The sequence below is a fragment of the Apium graveolens genome, chromosome 11 (assembly GCF_009905375.1).
Source record: "Apium graveolens cultivar Ventura chromosome 11, ASM990537v1, whole genome shotgun sequence".
Lineage (NCBI taxonomy): Eukaryota > Viridiplantae > Streptophyta > Magnoliopsida > Apiales > Apiaceae > Apium > Apium graveolens.
Window position 1 is genome coordinate 154308768 of NC_133657.1, and position 18926 is coordinate 154327693.

Consider the following 18926-nt stretch of genomic DNA (forward strand, 5'->3'; position numbering starts at 1 on the left):
ACACATGACATATCAACAAATGCAATTAGGCGACTAGAGATCAATCAAATCACGTAAGCTAACATACAACTAGAAACGTGGTGTGCGCGAATGCTTAACAGATATGCTTCGAAACTAGATCAATCAACATAACTTAATTATCCTCAAGGCAATCACTAGATTATACGAAGAATATATTCTAGACACAAAATGACTTATAACACTTCAAGATCATTGGAGTTTATTACGGAATCATGCTTTTATTCAACACATAAACAAATTCTTATTTGATCGTGCAATGAGTGAGGTCCACAAAAGACTTATGTAATGGTATCCATTTAGCGAGCGTTAGGTTAGCGGATCCCAGACTATAAAAGCCTTAGGTCACTAGGCACAAAGTCCCCTAAGAACTTAATAACTCGAATACCAAATAGCTCACTCGTGATCAATTATGCATTAAACCATATTTTTTTTCTTTTCTTTTTCCTTTTTTTTTCTTTTTTCTTTTTCTAAGCAAGTGCGTTTCGCTTCATCTTGCTCAACCCTAGACTACTCGTATACAATACTAGCTGGATACCAGCCATTTGACGCCTAGCCACAACTACCAATGAATTCCAATTTTTACTCCAATTTTTATCTTTTCATGCCTTTTATCATTAAGAGCCTATCATACATTCTAAGCATAAGCAATAGATTAACCTCTAAAACCATCAAACCATGACAACAATCTAGTCCTTAATCATACTCTAAGACTTAGTGAAATTACAAGTGTTTTTAGCATGCATGCCAACCTAACAAGATTCAACATCACTCTAGCGCTATCACTACACTCGCATCAATATCACATATCAATCGGTAAAGAAACACAAAAGGGATCATGGTATATGTATGAGCTATATGACATGATAAATAAAGCTAATAAAAACTATATAAAAAAATATATGGCAAAAATATGCAACTATATGAACTAAAATAACATGAAAATGCAACTACATGACATACACACAAATATGTTCCTTAACTACCACCCCCAAACTTAATATCTTCACTGTCCCCAGTGAAGGTAATAGAAAGGAACATAGGGTATAACTACTTAGAAGAATCATCATCATCATCACCCTTAGAGGGTGGAGTGTCAGGAGGTGGATAAGCAGAATCCTCACCAAAAATAGGCCACTGGATGTCAGCTCCAAGGCCTCTAAATGCATTCCCAAATGCTAGGATGAGCTCCTGCACAAACCTACTCTGAGACTCATACATCGTATCCATCCTCCTGGAAAGCCTTCTATACTGGACATCAGCCAATCCCGAACCATCTCCTCCCTGGGCTCTCGAAGAACCTGCCTCTCCCTGAGCCTGACTGGGCCTAGCCATGGTAGCACCGGCTGCTGGACGTCCTCCTGGGAGGTGATATCCCAAACCATGTGAATCGGGCTCGCCACCCGTCCAAATTTGTATCGCATTCAACGTCGCTGAATCAATAGGAGCGGCCGGCATCTGCAACTTCTCATATATTGTATTGCGACTTCACCCTCAAACACTTCAAAATCCCTTGGTAGATGAACTCACCAAGGTCCACATAATACTCCTCATTCAGAATCCCCCACAACAACCTGGCTCTCTCAACTGTGACCTCATGTGCATGCGAAGAAGGAAGAATATTAGCACAAATAAATGCATTCCAAGCACGAGCATACCTGTTCATCGCGATAGCAGGGAAAGAACGATAATTGTTGGATCCCCTCTTAAACTTCCACGCCGAGCCCGGCTGACAGAGAGTAGCAATAATCAAGTCTGAGTCAAAATCCTCAGGGCCTTTTCATTCCAATTCTCCTCCTGGGATTTCCTTTGTCGCTGCCCAATAACCCAGCGAATCGCCTCGGGATGATAATCAACAGTATGCGCACGAACAATAGAAAACCCATTCTTGTCGGCCTTAGCGTTCGCATAGAACTCGCGAACAACACTCATCAGTACAGCTTCAGGTGACTCGCAAAAAGTAATCCATCCCTTCTTTGTAATCATCGGTAACAACTCACCATCCCTCCCTGATGGCAAGAACCCCCTCTCCTTCATAATCGGCTTGGTTAACATCTTAGCATACTCTTCTTCAGCAGCCTATCCAACAATCGGGGCCTCGCAGGTATAACGACTCGTGTATTTTTTTTGAAGTATTTAAATATGTAACTATGGAAATTATTAAATAAATAAAATATGTGTATTGGTTTTGACCGCTATGTGTTGTTTGATTAGTAGCTATGTGTGATTTATGGTGTACCGGGTTGTCCGCGTGATTAATTAAGGAATCATATTGAATTGTTTTCACTTTCCAAAGTGGATTTAGTGCAAATTTATTTGCATAAATATTTGGAATGTCTCTAAAATTGTTTTTATGGTTTTATAGTTACAATAATTATTTTTAGGATTTTATAAAATTGAGAAATCAATATTTTATTATTTATTTATCTTTAAATGATTTTTTGATTGCTTTTATTTGTAAAATTCATATTTAATTCTTGAATTCTTCGAAAATTATCTAAGTTTGGAATATTCCGAGAATTTTAAAATAATTTTGGTAATTTTTGGGATTAATTTTACCCGCGCGTTGTTTCTTTTTATTGATAAAAGCAGGTATAAGTGGTATTTCAAAAATTGTGTTAAAATTTTGAAAATTACGTTTTTATTTACTTTGGGATATTTATAATATTATAAGATTATTTTCGTGATTTTCTGAATTTGTTTTAAGTGCAGCTCGGTTCGTTAGTTGTGAAATGCGGGTACGAGTTGCATTTTAAAAATGCTTTAAAAATTATGGAAATTTTATTATAATACTTTTTAATTATTTTGATAAATTTTAAAAGTATTTAGGGAATTTTTCGGTGTAATTCCTCGCACACCTCGGTTCGTTTAATTGGGAAAAAGGGGTCAGAAATTCAGTTTCAGAAAATATCAGGACACATGTCCAAATTTTATAAAGAAATGGATATGTATCAATTGTTGATGGCAGCAGAAGAATTATAAGTTATCAATTTTTTTTATTTTGGGACACATCTCTGTTTCCCCTCTCCTTGGGTGTCGTTATTTCCAGTCGCCTTGTTCCTTCGGTTACTTCAATTCGCCGCCCTGTTTTCCAGCATTCAGTTTGTCTCCTCCTGGTTTCTTCCGGTTTGTCTCTGGTTAGCCGCGGTTGTCGTCTTGATTCCTCGATTTCCAGCTTGTTTCCGGTGATTACCCGGCCTGGCTTCCTGTTTGCTGTATATATATAAGTATATATATGGTCCCTGTGTGTGTATTGTGTTTGTTGTGGTGCCTGCTGCCACCCCCACCATTTTCCGGTGAGTTTCGGTGGCGCGTGAGGCGCGTGCACGGTATCCTGTTGTTGATGTTTGTTACTCGGTCCAGTTAATTCTGAATTTTTATTATTACTTTTGCAGGAAATTATTTGACTGGATTTTGTGAAATAAAATAATTTTTGTGCGGGAAATTAATTAATGTTTGAAATTTATTCGGAAACCCGAATAGTATCGGGTACCAATAAATTTTTCCGCCGTCGACGATGAGCCTCGGCGAGTCGACGGTGGACCGTGATGATAATTATCTGAGTCCTAATATTTTAATATAAATAAATAATTAATGTACAAATTTTATTTATGAGTTCGAAGTGAAATAGTAGTTATATATTATTATTCGAGATTGGAATTGTGATTGTAATGGTTGATTGATTGTTGGGTTGAACTGGTGGTTTTGATTGTGGTTGGTTGACGTCGATTGTATTCGACGGGTAGTCCGATAAACAAAGGAAGCGCTTCCTGATTTTTGGGAACGTACCCTATAACATAACGGAACTACCAGTCGAATATAAACAGTTATAAATAAATATTCTGTAAAATATAACGGACAATTTGTTTCCTAAAACGATAAGTATATGTGTTCTACGAAAGTGAATATTGAATCGAGATTTGAGTATATGAATCCTGTATGTTGCATGTACTATAGTAATATATATGAGTACGAGTCGGGATGTTTATCGTTTGAGTAAGATTGGTATTGAGGATATGTCAAGCATAATTGGGTGTCTAACATATACTATTTCGACCCTGTAGGTTCTAGTCGGGAAACCAAAAGTGGACGTTGGACTAAAGATAACCTAGTGGTCAGTCGCAATCTCAGTAGAGTTTCAACAGAAAAAAAAACTGAATGTCGAAGTCGAATCCAATGTGATTTAGTGGTTGGACGTTAAAGCCTGAGCGGCAGAGTCGGCTCAGAGTTGATCAATAATAGTTGTAAAACCCTGTAAGGCAAGTACTTCTAAACCTTTTTCGAGATATAATGCGAATATTTCTAAATTCTCTCGTGAAATATTGTTAAGTATTCAAAATAGCACTGTTGTATATTGTAAGTACTTTGAATCATTCAGCCTTGAACCTGAGCCACATCAATTGTTCTTTGAGCCGTAAGCCTTGTTCTTTGTAAACCATCCCTTTTTGATTTCCAGATACTAAACCACACAAATATGATACTACTCTCCGAGTATATAACCACCAAACAGCAAACCCTAGAAAAGAATTGTTTGAACATCTAGAAACTTTTATATTCAACCATACCTTGTGACATCAAAGAACTAAACCTTGTAAAATCATTGTTCATTTAATACCTGATTCTCCTATAGGCTAAAGGCCATTTCTTATACATTCCCTGATACACCCTTGTGATACTCACGAAATGCATCATGCCTTTATACAAATGTTTCATCACTGTTGTTTATGATCTTGTTTTATTGAATTATATTGTTTATTATATTAAATTGCTTTAGAATTGGATAGTTTTCTTTATGTGGACCAGATTCGTGGTCAGACCAGATTCATGGTCGAATTAGGCCAATGTGTGCCTTGTATCCAGTTTATAGAGTAGAGCTGTGTGCCTTGCTCGGGGTTAGTGCGTGACTGATCAGCAGCCTAACCTTGGTTTTAAAACATAAAATGAATATCCAATTCTAATAATTGTTTAACAAGAAACTTGATTCCTCTGAATCATCCCGTTTGATCATTGTTTAACCTCAGTTATTGTTATTGTGACTTGCTGAGCTAGTTAGCTCACTCTTGCGAATCTTTTTATATATTTTAAAGTTAAAAAGGATATAGATGATAGTGATGTTCCTCAACCCAAAGTGCGAGCTAGGATCCCAGTTTGAGTTGGATCGAGCTAGCAGAAGCTTCATATGGTAGTGAGATAGTAAGATTGTAAGAATAATTTCATTATCAGTTGTAAGTTAAATTAGTTGGGATTTGGTACGTTGTAATAAAAGTTAAGGTTGTGGCTTATTTTCATACTTTAACCTGTTGTGATCCGTGATTATGTAAAGCAGGGTCATTGCAAATAATATTGTATGTACAGGTTTATATATTGTGTATGTGTTGTGGACCACAAAATTCTGACCCGGGTTTGGAGGGCGCCACAAGTTGGTATCAGAGCCAGGTTATAAGTCACTGAAACAAGCCTGGATTGTCGGGATTGGGTAGGGGGTTAGGATTAGGAATAGGGAATAGAAAGATAAGACGTTGTGAGGTTGAGTGCGATTGTATAGTAGGTCTCCGACATGGTTCGTGTTGCGATTCGGGATTCTTAACCTGCAACATGATTTCTAGACAACGACAATGGCAGATCCTGATTTCCCTGTATCATCTAATCGTTTGGAGCTTTCCATTCGAGGATTGTCATCTTCTCTTAGATTTGATTTGTACCTTGTTCTTCCATCAATATTACTAGTATTAGCTTCTGTTATAACAGTTGCACCCCTTCAAGTTATTCTTCGCTATTTTACCACCTCTTGATACGAGACTACCTACTTAAGAACCTCCATCTGCTTATTCTTGTTTTACTGAACATTCGGCTATGAGTGTATTTCTTCAGTTTACCCTACATCCTGTTCTATACCCCTAGTTTAAAACTTGTCCTATGAAGCAATATTACCTACGAGGATGGATTCTAGAGTTACGGTAAATGGTGAGTACTTGAGATATAAATAAAGGTGATAAGAAGTTTAGAAATAAGATTCAAGTATTCTGGAGGATAGCTGCTACCCGGTTAAGAGAAGATATTAGTGACTAGGCCACCAATGATTAGTTTATGGAATGGATTAGATGAGTTTTGAAAGAGAGTCAAAGAAGATTATGGATCTGGAGCTTTCTTGAAATTAGATAATGATGTTATAATGATGTAATATATTTATAGTAAAAGGTGATGTGACATTAGCCTACTTGTTGACTATTGGATAGCCTGTTCCACTTATTGACTGCAAAGATGATGATGGGAGTACTACCAGTATGGAAGCTTTGAAATGAAGCTACGAAGAAGATGATATACAACGATAGCTGAGGTTTTCCTCGATTAAGGAAGGTAACAGACCCAATAAAGGAGAGAAGATAAATGGAAGTAAATGGACCTTTGTGTGATCGTTTCTTTAACTTGGTATCTTGTTATAGGAAGGACAACAACCAACTCATATAGTAAGGACAACCAGATGTGTGATTTTCAAAATTTTCAAACCAGTTTTCGAAAAAGATTTTTCTTAACGAAATTTCTAAAAGCCTTTTTTGAATAAAATAAGTTTTAAACCTTGGTTGTCAAGTTACTACTTGAGTTTCTTGTTTGTTAAAAGACCTGGATTACCGGGAAGGATGCTTGTTTTAGACTTAGTATTGTTAATTCGGAGAATAAAGTAACCCGCGATTATGAAGAAGTTGATTATTCCTAACAGTAAGGTGCAAATATTGTTTGATAAGATCAACAACAGAATAAGCATACGGAGTAACTATTCATCCAATTACTAGGACTATCAGAGTTCAAAGAATTCATTGACTTAACAGAAGCCTGAGCATGATCGAAGAAGATTGGAAAGATTTCCAGACTTTTCTAAAAGAAGAATATTACTAACAAAAGGATTGTTATATTGAATGATTCGTGGTTATTCTATATTAAAAAGAGGAAACTCGAGGTTATCTGGTAGGAACACCATTATGATCGAATGGTTAAAGTATTATACATGTAGGTGCGATGTTAAAGACGCAAGACTTAACAAGCAAGAATTTACCATAATGCTTAATTTGAGAAGGCATTTCAGCCTACCTTCTAAAGTTGTTATATGACACAATTGGGATTTGATCGAACAAGCTCGAAAGATGAATACAAGTGAAATGTGGATGGTGACCATTGGTATTATTCTTGTCTCCAATATTACAGCGTATATTCCTTTTTGATTCCTAAATATGTATGAACTTCTTAATAAACTCTTTGCGATGATATCGAAAAGAAGGATATTTTATTCCTTTCAAATTTAATTTTCCCTCATGTTTTGCTTTCTGATTGGGACAAACAGTGTTATAGTGAGACGCTTTGTCAGAGTGACAAAGAGTCGGGTGGGACACCACCTAATCATATGTTGTATGCCATATGGTACGAAAGACTGGCCATCTTAAGTACCAATGTGGTTGTCTCGTTCATATTCAAATCATTACTTCTTCTTTCTATTCAACTCTAAGTTTATTAAATTATGAATCCATCTAGTTGTTTCATCGTACTATCGTTCTTTATAAGAGTTTTCAAACAAAAATCAATGTATTATGAACCAAATGGGCAAATTTCCATCTACCTCTCATGCATGGAAAAGAAACAAGGGCATATGGCGAGGATTGCAAATCATTAGCCCTAGCCAGGGATGTACAAGGAGTCAAGGGAATCTACTCCAATAAGGAATACATCTCCAAGAACGAGAGTTTACGAGTTGTCTGTAAAATATGTTATTCAGAATACGGACGTGATGACATGGATGATTATTGTGAATACCTTATGCGTTAAAGTATTAAAGGATGTGAGAGCAACTGGATTGTTTATCTCTCAAGGTTTTGTTGATAAGATGAACTACCCTATTGGATTGATAAATTATGACTAAATGGCTAGCAAATCAAGAACGTGTAATTGATTAATAAGTAAGTACTAATGGTGGAATTGAGATTTCTGGAAATAAGTTATGAAGAATCGATATCATTTAAGGTAAGAAGATTTGACATTATTCTAAGGAATGGATTAACTATTCAAGCGTGATACCCAGATAGACTGTTGTAATGAAAAAAATAGTTCTGAAGACGCCAAATGAGAATATGATGAGGTTTAGAGGAAAAAAAGAAGGTAAAGAATTTGTTAGCGATGATTTAAGTTAAAAGGTTACGGTGACCAAGATGTAAGCACTCTGGTGATTATGAATAGAAGTTAGGAGCAAACAGAATTTGAAGATTTTATAGTAATTAATGAGTTTCAGGCTATATTTCCAGATGAATCACCAAAATTTCCTCCAGATAGAGAAATTAAGTTCGCGATTGACTTAGCACCTGAAATGAAGCCAGTGTCCAAGGCCCCGCACAGAATAGCGCCAGTTGAAATGAAGGAGTTAACAAATCAAATACAAGAGATGTTGGAAGAAGAAGCGATTAGACCTAGTGTACCCCATAAGGTGCACAAGTACTAATTGTTAATAAGAAAAATGTAAGTATGAGATTATGCGTCGACTAGCAAAAGTTCAGCAAGTTTACTATCAAGAGTAAGTATCTGTTACTTTAAACTAATGACTTGTTTGATCAGATGAAAGGAGCAAAGTATTTTCTAAAATTGATTTAAGATTTGGGTGTTACGAATTGGAGAATGAACTTATGAACATATCGAGGATAATTATCAGAATTAAGTACTGCTGCTATAAAATTCTAGTGATCTCATTTGGATTAACCAATATACCGGTAATATTTAAACTTAATAGACAGAATCTTTAAGGTATATCTGGATAAGCTGTAGTTGTGTTACTTAAAGTCAACGGAGGACGATGCAAGGTATTTAATGATAACTGGGAAGTCGAAGGAGAGAGAAATTGTATGTAAAGTTTACAAGGTGAAAGCTTTAATGGCAGGAAGCATAATTCTTAGCATAGATAGTCAGTGAGGAGAAGGCAAAAAGGGGATCCAACAAGGATTAAAGTTACTATAAATGAAGAAAGACCGAAAGCACCAACAAAAGTAAGAAGTTTTACCATGGGCCGGTTATTATTGAAAATTTGTGCAAGATTTCTTGAAAGTTGCAATACCTTTGACGAAGCTAACCAGGAAAAGCAAGAAGTTTATATGAAATGGAGAAGGGTGAAGAAAGTTTTGCGGAGTTAAATGAAAGAATAGTTACAGCACCTTCTTTATCACTTTGAAAGTATCAAGGAGATTTGGTAGTTTATAGTGATACCTCTCATAAGGGAATATGAGGTGTGTTGATGCATCACAATAAAGTTATTGTATATGCATCCAGAGAACCGAAACCTTATGAGCAGAAGTATCCTATCCATAATTTGGGACTGGTAGTAATAATATTCGCTTTGAAAGATTGGGAAACATGATATGTATGGAGAAAGGTGTAAGATCTATATGGACCATAAGAGCTTGAAGTATGTATTCACGAGGAAAAGTAAATGTAGTGGCAAGCGATAAAAAAAGGGAGAGAACGAACATAGAGACTACACCAGAAGAATTATCTATGGAATTTTAGAAGTTATAATTGGAAGTCACATTTCATAATCTAAAAGAAGTAAGGATGGATAGTATGACCTTTCAGTCAATGTCACACCCCCAACTTAACCAGCAAAATTAAATATAACTATTACATTATTTAAAAATAAATAAACATAACCAAATCCAAGATCTTACAGTTTAGGGTTTGGAACAGCCCAATACTACCATCTATTACAGCTGATTTTAAATATCGAGTCCTCACACAAAACTACTATCTCTTATTCTACCTGAGCTCGCACATAAACATCAGCATCACAGGTCTTACGGGCGGTCTTCTTGAATCTAACCATAGATGCTAGTTGTAATATCAGAGTAAAGCAGGGAGTGAGCCAAATGCTCAACAAGTGCTAAACAGTACGATACAAAACATAAATCGAGATATACATTAAAGAATGACAATGGAAAGACATAACCAATGATAACGAGAGATAAAACTTTGGGTGATGGCATCATTTTTCTTGTATCAAAACAATTTCAAAACCATATCTTAATCAAAATCATTTTATGACGCTACGGATTACAGCTGGTGATCAGCCGCGAAGTAATCCCGAACCTCGCTGGGTTCTAGAACATTAATGGGAATCCCTAGGCAACTTTTAAGCCTAATATAAGTGTGGAAAGGACTCGCGTCTCAGTCCAGATCCACTATTCAAAGAAAACATTTACTCCCCTTTGGGACTGAAAACCCACATTTTATTTATTTCAAAAACTGATGCCGAATTATAACAAAATCTCTTTTAACAGTAAGCATTTTTATCAAGGGATTATAGACCAACTCGAAACACGGGAATTATGGTACTAAATCTCAGGGCCATGATCCACTAAACTTTACTCCATTAGGGTAACAGAAAGATTTTCATATATAAAACTTGGAAAAGAAAATTTAGTGAGGCTATTGGATATTATGTAGGGGTAATGCCAAACTGGGCTTAAAGCAATGGTTTCTCGTCAAAGCACAAGTGCTGGATCACCAAGAAGATAAGCTTCATGAATACTAAGGGTGTTAAGGTATGAAGAAATGATCTTTAACTCAGGTTATATCAGAATTGGCAAGCTTTAAGATAAGATAGAGGGGTATCAATCAATGAGGAATCAATTTGATAAATATCTGGCTTTCAGGGTTCAAGGTAAGGTTCTATAAAGGTTCAAGTATCAGGATGAGATATCAATACTTAGGAATCATCAGCATGTTAATCAAGAGAATCAACCAAGAGTTATAACTACCCTTTCTTTTATCATGGCATTAAAAATTACTTTAATATACTATCATGATAAGACTTTTGAACTACTTGCAATACGTACTCGAGGGTTCATGGCATTTTTATATGATTCAAAGATAAATATAAGATACGCTTGATTTAAATATATTAAAATGACTCAGGATAATTGCATCGATATATATGAACTATTTACAGTGAATACGAAAGACAAGTTGAATCACTTGCCTTGCGAAAGGCTGGTCTGGTTTGACTGGTAGGAGCAACTGGAAGCTTCACTCGACCTTTATGGCAAGTTTTCCCTCGTCTCGAGATCCTACATAAATAATAATAATCCTCGTTATAATATATTCTCACCAACTTAACCTATTCATATCCCGTAATTAAACACAAATGGCACTTAGGCCTATATGCACTTAATTTGTATTCACCTTCAAAATATACTTGCACACAAAGCCACATATACTCACATATCATAATTTAATACCAAATATTACCATATACACCATAATGCTACACTAGGCTTGGATGATCTCGATTCACAACTTAAGTCACTTGATCGCTAAACTAGACAAAGTCTTCAAATTTTGGCTTCGTAACTCGGTGTGCCTTTACTAAACTATCCTAGACCTATTGACCCTCACTTGGGCCTTTTTCTCTAATGACCTTATACTATCTTGCAACTATGGTGGTCAACCTAAATCTCACTCCTAAGTATTCTAAAACAATGTGATAAGTGAAAGTGCTCACTGGTGCAAATTTCAGAATGACATCTATGGTTTCTTGAGTGCATTAGACACCCTTAAACTATAGGCTTTCCTTCAAAACTTTTACAAAAGACTCTCCTGACCTTAGGGCATCTCCCAAACTTGATGTGGCTCAAAGGCCTGTCTTGGGCCTTCTTGGGCCTAAGCTTAAAGTTCATGGTTCCCCTGTTTTTCTGGGCAGAAAATGCCCTGACTTGAATTAACTTGTGACACATGGTTCTAACTCATATCCTATGAACTACGGTTGGAAAAACTTCTCTAACACTCCCTCTAACTAAGGCCCAACAGGGCCTAATGAGGGCCTACCCATGACATGGTCAAATCTCCCTATTTCTAAGTTGCAACAAAACTGTCCCCTGCTGGACAGATTTTGTTATTCTACTTGTGCACCTTACCAAACGACATGCAAACCTCCAACCAACACCTAAAACCTTTTATATACTCCCAATACTAACTTCTGGTGGCTTGGGCCTCAAAGTGCACATCAATGAAATGGTCAAAACTCACTCTAAACCTCAGGGTACTAAACTGATTTTCTGCATAAACTATAACTCTCCTTTCTCCAAGGTTTTGACTTGACAAACTCAACCACCAACAACCCAATACCCAAACCAAGAATTAAACATGGTGATCTACTGAACTAACTCCCTTATACTCAAAATAATCTTGGTGGAGATCATCCTTACCTAAGGTGCAATCATGGCAAAACAAAAGAAACCACATTTCACAACTCACAAATCATCAAGTTTTTGAAAATAACAAGTTATGTTTTTTTTATAAAATATACCCGAATTATTACCATGCATCAAGGAACACTAATCAATATTAACACCTTATTCCTACTGAAATTAAAGCTTACTAACAAAATCTTTCCAAATGATCAAAATCTTATAACATTCTAAGAGAAATCCACATACATGCATGTCTTCGAGTTTTACCAACCAAGGCAACATGTTTTCTAAATATATTTCACCATGAAATTGACATGCAAGCCTAGCATAAGCTATATCTAGATGATCACTTAGCATGCAAAGAGTTTCATCAAATTTTCACTACAAGATTCATGCCATTATCACATAAACATACAAAGATTGAACAAAGCAACAAGAATGATCTCAAGGACCATTCATTCGGCTCCCTTAAGGTCATGGCCGAATGAAATGGAAGGGAAATGGCCATTCAACATCAAGAGTTTCCTTCTCAAGACTTGGCACTTCACCATTCCTTGTAGTACTCTCAAAAACAACCTTAAATCCATAAGAATCAAGGTTGTACTTTGAGTTTCAACTAAAACCTTGACATGCAACCTTAAAACTTAAACTTTTTACTCAAAACTCCTTGAAATATATGTGATCATGATATGGGAAGTAGTATTTACTTGTATAGAAGGTGAGAGCTTAATGAGGAATGAAGAAAATGGGGAGGGGGTGATTCTCGGCTAAAACCCGAGAGTGAGAGAGAGGAGGGCCGAGAGTGAGAGAGAGAGGAGGGAGGGAGGAGAAAGTGTGGTCTGAGTGGAGTGAATGATCATGCCATTTGCTTGTTTTATGGTTTTTGATTTGACAAAATGTTAGTGGGAATGAGAATTGACAAGACTAACCTTCCAATTATACTTGGATCATTTTGCATGCAAGGGCAAAGAAGGAATTTGGCTAGTAAAATAAGAGTTAGTGGGGTTGGAATTGTCTCTTTAGCCCTTTAAATTGAATAGAAAAGGATTTGCATGCAAGGGCAACCATGTAATTTTCTAATTATGACCACTAAAATTTATAAACCTTTATTTTTATAAAATAAAATACAAGTTTAAAAATTATAAATTTATACCATAAAATAACTTGGATTTTTAGAAATTTTATAAATGCACTTTTGAAATTTGTGAACAAAATAACTTTTAAAAAGAAATTTATTCAAGGTTTAAAATATTCCTTATAAATCAAAAATAAAAGAAATAATTAAACTTTTGCTTTGAAAAATCATATACCACATAACGTAAATTTAAGACGCAGAAATTCTCATTCACACGAGCATACAATAGTTGAATATATTGGCATTCGATTTTAAAATTGCACCAAATTTACAAATAGTATTACACGAAAATGCCGATTGTAACAGTCAAAGTTGTTAAGGGAAAGATAAGGAGATGTCAAGAGAAGATAATGGATCGCGATGTTAGTAGTTAGTAAGAGGAAATTTATGCGCCCAGGAGAACGATCACGATATCCCCAGGTTTTCTTCCAGCACTTGGATGCTACAAGTAAAAAAAAATTAAGAAATGAGATCCTACAGGGAATTCACAATACAAAGTAATTAATTTATTAAAAAAAATGCCAAGATATATGGAAATTTAAAGAAAAATAGTGATAACCAGGTATAAGAAGGAAATTTCAAAATGGATTAGGAAGTGTTGGACATGTCAAAGAATTAAGGCGAAATATCGGAGGCCTAGTGGATAATGCAGACCAAGGAGTGGTTTTACAAGAAGCGGATCGTAAAGTGTACCAGTGATGTTGAGGGAGAAAAGGAATGAAATTATGAGAGTATGTACTGATTATCAGGAGTTTAACCAAAACAACGAATAAGAAGAAGTGACCCCTATAAAGAATTGATTACTTATGAGATCTAATTCAAGAAGTGTGTTATGTCTCGAGAATTAACTTAAGACCCGACCTGATGACATATCAGAGATTGCGATTAAAATGAGTTATGAGCATTGCAAGCTCTGGTGAAATTATGTGAAATAACAAGTGTATCAGTTGTCTATAAGGAATTAAGGAACATGGTGTATAAGGAGTACTTGGATAAGCAAATTATATTTATTGATAACATCCTCAGCTACTCAAGGAATAAGAAAGTTTGTGTGGAATACCCAAAAGATTTTCCTCCAAAGATTAGAAGGAAATCGATTATATGTTGAGTTTTCAAATATGAAATTTTGACCGAGGATTAACAAAAGATTCTAAATTAATTCATTAACAACTATTTAAACAAATCCGTATGGTAACAGATGCCTTATGCAGAAAGAAAGGATTGGATGTTATTAAGACCACTGAGGAGTTAATAAACGAACTGGAAAGAGTGGAATATAAAGTTCAAATGCCTAAAGGTGATAATAAGTAAAAATATGAGATCACTTTTCAGCCTTAACTGATAAAAATAAATAGGAGATGTTTAAATATTTGGAAACTAAGTTGAAATTGAGCACCACCTATTATCCTTAAATGAAGGGTCAAAGTGAGGAAGCGATTCAGGAAAAAATAAGATATGTTGAGAGGTTAAGTTTTAAGGAAAACTGGGATGATCATTTATCATCAATGTCAGCTTTAAAATGCTACTTTACCAAGCCTTATGTGGACGCAAGTGTAGGTCCCCACTTTATTGAGATAAATGGGAGAAAGGATGTTGTCAAATTCTAAATTGATTCAGTACACCAAAGGGCGTAGTGATATTGATTGAAGCAGCTCGGAGTAGACAAAGAAAGAGGGAAGATTTGTATCGAGGGAGAGTATGAATATAGAAATAGGACCAGTAGTGTTAGTAAAAGTTTCATCTTGAAAGAGATTGGATAAGTCTGAGTAGAAAGGACAAGTTAAGTCCTAAATTTAGTAAACCATTCGAGGTATTGATAAATATAGATAAAGTTGTTCTTGAATTGATGTTGCCGTCACACCAGTGTGTACATATAATGTGTTCTGCGTGGCAATATTAAGGCAATAAGTATCTGATTCGAATCAAGTGATTGATTAGGAGCCAATGGGCTCTTGTCCAAGTTTGTTCTCCATACAGTGATAGATCCAAATTCTTAATCGTTAAAGGCGAGTCCTTGGAAATAAATATGTATCTATAGTGAGTACGTTTAAACCCTCGAGTAGAAGAGTCTACTTGGGAACTAGAGTCAGATATGCTTGACAAATATCCTCACTTGTTTAGTTAGACCAGATTCTGAGGACATAATCTTTTTAAGGGGGGAAGGATATAGACTCGTGTATTTTTTTTGAAGTATTTAAATATGTAACTATGGAAATTATTAAATAAATGAAATATGTGTATTAGTTTTGACCGCTATGTGTTGTTTGATTAGTAGCTATGTCTGCTTTATGGTGTACCGGGTTGTCCGCCTGATTAATTCTGGAGTCTTATTGAATTGTTTTCACTTTCCAAAGTGGATTTAGTGCAAATTTATTTGCATAAATATTTGGATTGTCTCTAAAATTATTTTTATGGTTTTATAATTATAATAATTATTTTTAAGATTTTATAAAATTGAGAAATTAATATTTTATTAATTATTTATCTTTAAATGATATTCTGATTGCTTTTATTTGTAAAACCAATATTTAATTCTAGAATTCTTCAAAAATTATGAAACTCATATTTATTTAAGTTTGGAATATTCCGAAAATTTTAAAATTATTTTGGTAATTTTTGGGATTAATTTTACCCGCACGTTGTTTCATTTATTAATAAATTCAAAAATTGTGTTAAAATTTTGAAAATTACGTTTTTATTTACCTTGGAATATTTTTGTGATTTTTTGAATTTGTTTTAAGTGCAGCTCGGTTCGTTGGTTATGAAATTCGGGTACGAGTTGCGTTTTAAAAATTATGGAAATTTTATTAGAATAGTTTTTAATTATTTCGATAAATTTTAAAAGTATTTAAGGAATTTTTCGGTGTAATTCCTCGCACACCTCGGTTCGTTTAATTGGGAAAAAGGGGTCAGAAATTTAGTTTCAGGAAATATCAGGACACGTGTCCAAATTTTATAAAGAAATGGACACGTATCAATTGTTGGTGGCAGCAGAAGAATTATAAGTTATCAATTTTTTTATTTTGGGACACATATCTGTTTCCCCTCTCCTTCGGTGTCGTTGTTTCCAATCGCCTTGTTCCTTCGGTTACTTCAATTCGCCGCCCTGTTTTCCGGCGTTCAGTTCGTCTCTGCCTGGTTTCTTCCGGTTTGTCTCCGGTTAGCCGCGGTTGCCGTCTTGATTCCTCGATTTCCAGCTTGTTTCCGGTTATTACCCGGCCTGGCTTCCTGTTTGCTGTATATATATAAGTATATATATGGTCCCTATGTGTGTATTGTGTTTGTTGTGGTGCCTGCCGCCACCCTCACCATTTTTCGGTGAGTTTCGGTGGCGCATGAGGCGCGTGCACGGTATCCTGTTGTTGCTGTTTGTTACTCGGTTCAGTTAATTCTGAATTTTTATTATTACTTTTGCCGGAAATTATTTGACAGGATTTTGTGAAATAAAATAATTTTCGTGCGGGAAATTAATTAATCGGTGATATTTATTCGGAAACCCGAATAGTATCGGGTACCAATAAATTTTGCCGTCGTTAACGGTGAGCCTCGGTGAGTCGACGGTGGACCGTGATGATCGTTATCTGAGTCCTAATATTTTAATATAAATAAATAATCAATGTACAAATTTTATTTATGAGTTCGAAGTGAAATAGTAGTTATATATTATTATTCGAGATTGGAATTGTGATTGTAATGGTTGATTGATTGTTAGGTTGAACTGGTGGTTTTGATTGTGGTTGGTTGACGTTGATTGTATTCGACGGGTAGTCCAATAAACAAAGGAAGCGCTTCCCGATTTTTGGGAACGTACCCTGTAACATAACGGAACTACTAGTCGAATGTAAATAGTTATATAGTTATAGATAAATATTCTGTAAAATATAACGGACAATTTGTTTCCTAAAACGATAAGTATATTTGTTTTTCGAAAGTGAATATTGAATCGAGATTTGAGTATATGAATCCTGTATGTTGCATGTACTATAGTAATATATATGAGTACGAGTCGGGATGGTTATCGTTTGAGTAAGATTGGTATTGAGGATATGTCAAGCATAACTTGGTGTGTAACGTATAGTATTTCGACCCTGTAGGTTCTAGTCGGGAAACCAAAAGTGGACGTTGGACTAAAGATAACCTAGTGGTCAGTCGACGAGCTCAGTAGAGTTTCAACAGAAAAAAAACTGAATGTCGAAGTCGAATTCAATGTGAATTAGTAGTTGGACGTTAAAGCCTGAGCGGCAGAGTCGGCTCAGAGTTGATCAATAATAGTTGGAAAACCCTGTAAGGCAAGTACTTCTAAACCTTTTTCGAGATATAATGCGAATGTTTCTATATTCTCTCGTAAAATATTGTTAAGTATTCAAAATAGCTATGTTTTATAATGTAAGTACTTTGAATCATTCAGCCTTGAACCTGAGCCACAACAATTGATCTTTGAGCCGTAAGCCTTGTTCTTTGTAAACCATCCCTTGTTGATTTCCAGATACTAATCCACACAAATATGATACTACTCTCCGAATATATAACCACCAAACAACAAACCCTAGAAAAGAATTGTTTGAACAATTAGAAACTTTTATATTCAACCATACCTTGTGACATCAAAGAACTAAACCTTGTAAAATCATTGTTCATTTAATACTTGATTCTCCTATAGGCTAAAGGCCATTTCTTATACATACCTTGATACACCCTTGTGATACTCACAAAATGCATCATGCTTTTATACAAATGTTTCATCACTGTTGATTATGATCTTGTTTTATTGAATTATATTGTTTATTATATTGAATTGCTTTAGAATTGGATAGTTTTCTTTATGTGGACCAGATTCGTGGTAAGACCAGATTCGTGGTCGAATTAGGCCAATGTGTGCCTTGGATCCAGTTTCTAGAGCACAACTGTGTGCCTTGCTCGGGGTTAGTGCGTGACTGATCAGCAGCCTAACCTTGGTTTTTAAACTTAAAATGAATATCCAATTCTAATAATTGTTTAACAAGAAACTTGATTCCTCTGAATCATCTCGTTTGATCATTGTTTAACCTCAATTATTGTTATTGTGACTTGCTGAGCTAGTTAGCTCACTCTTGCGAATCTTTTTAGATATTTTACAGTTAAAAAGGATATGGATGATAGTGAAGTTCCTCAGCCCAAAGTGCGAGGTAGGATCCCAGTTTGAGTTGGATCGAGCTAGCAGAAGCTTCATATGGTAGTGAGATAGTAAGATTGTAAGAATAATTTTATTATCAGTTGTAAGTTAAATTAGTTGGGATTTGGTACGTTGTAATAAAAGTTAAGGTTGTGGCTTGTTTTCATACTTTAACCTGTTATGATCCGTGATTATGTAAAGCAGGGTCATTGCAGATAATATTGCATGTACAGGTTTATATATTGTGTATGTGTTATGGACCCCAAACTTCTGACCCGGGTTTGGAGGGCGTCACAGCAGCAGTGCTCCTCGACGAATCAGTAGCAGTCGGATTGGTGCTGTTGCTATCTATAGTACTCGATCTCTTTGGTGCAATAAAAACTGAAAATAAGAGCTTGAGAGTTTA